The sequence below is a fragment of the Haplochromis burtoni genome, unplaced genomic scaffold (genome assembly GCF_018398535.1).
Source record: "Haplochromis burtoni strain Fernald_Lab_line unplaced genomic scaffold, NCSU_Asbu1 Contig_4981, whole genome shotgun sequence".
Classification (NCBI taxonomy): Eukaryota; Metazoa; Chordata; class Actinopteri; order Cichliformes; family Cichlidae; genus Haplochromis; species Haplochromis burtoni.
Genome location: NW_024587342.1, coordinates 1 through 1,209, shown reverse-complemented (window position 1 = coordinate 1,209; position 1,209 = coordinate 1).

Sequence of the window (1,209 nt, the reverse complement as noted above, 5' to 3'; positions counted from 1 at the left end):
CCAAAACACAAACTTAAAAATGTGGGGTGCTGGTTTTCACCAACTGTGTGCCATCTATAATCAAGATTTGAGGTCCCTTCCCAGGTGCCTTAACACCCTAAAACTGAAGAAGCTTCCCGAATGAGAGGTGAAACGTCTTCAAGCAACTTAAAGAAGTCCAGATGCTTTTCTTTCCAAGCTTCTTAGACTTTAGATGAGTCCTTTTTCCACTCTTTAATAGAACTAGTTTGGCAAGTCATTTCATTGATATCCTTGGGGTCCTTATGCCTTACATTTTACAGTCGTTGTTTAAAAGTAGAATTATTGTTAAAAACTAACAACGGTCTGTTTTAAGAATAGAACAGGAAACAAAACGGGAAGAGATTTTAAAAATGTATTCCTAGAAGTTTATGTATGAGGACTATATAAAAATCATGTTATCCTTATCAGCAGTTAAACGTACCTTACTGCCAGTATGTTCCATTCCTACAGTTATGTAAAAAGGAAAGTAAATCATCTTTCCGTTCTAAGGTTTAAAGTGCAGAAGCAGTGTGTGATATGTAAAACCGTAGAATTGAAGAAGGAATAATTTATTTTTTATCATAACCTTGTGTGAAACAGCTCTATCTGAAACATTTTAATGAGGAAGAAAACTTCATATGATGAGTACAGTGAATACATGCATGATATCTTTGTAAACAGCTCAATACAAACATAAAACTCAAAACTGACATTGCACTAATCATCACAATCATCTTCTTGGCCAACCCCCCCTTTCCTCTTTTTGAGCTAATTAACCTCCATTCTGTGGTTTAAATCTCAGTGCTCTTTCATTCTCCCTTTCAGACCCACGTGTTGGGTCTGCACTTCAGCAGCCCCGCTGGTTCAGAAACGTATTCCCGTTAACAAAGCAAGACGAACAGCTCAACCGTTTTTCACATGCTAGCAAGGGAAGGATCTCAGAGCAGCCCTTCTGCCCTCGGTGTCAGACCACTTCCAAGAACCAGCTTCCCCTGCAGCCCTTTTATTCTGTGACACACAGTTTACACAAACACTCATTGTAAACCCCCCCTATGGTTATAAAAGATAAGGCACTGGGTGTGTGTGTGTGTGTGTGTGTGTGTGTGTGTGTGTGTGTGTGAGTGAGAGAGAGAGAGAGAGAGAGAGAGAGAGAGAGAGAGAGCAAGAGAATCTGTGTGTGTAGATGCACGTGAGTGTGTGTGTGTGTGT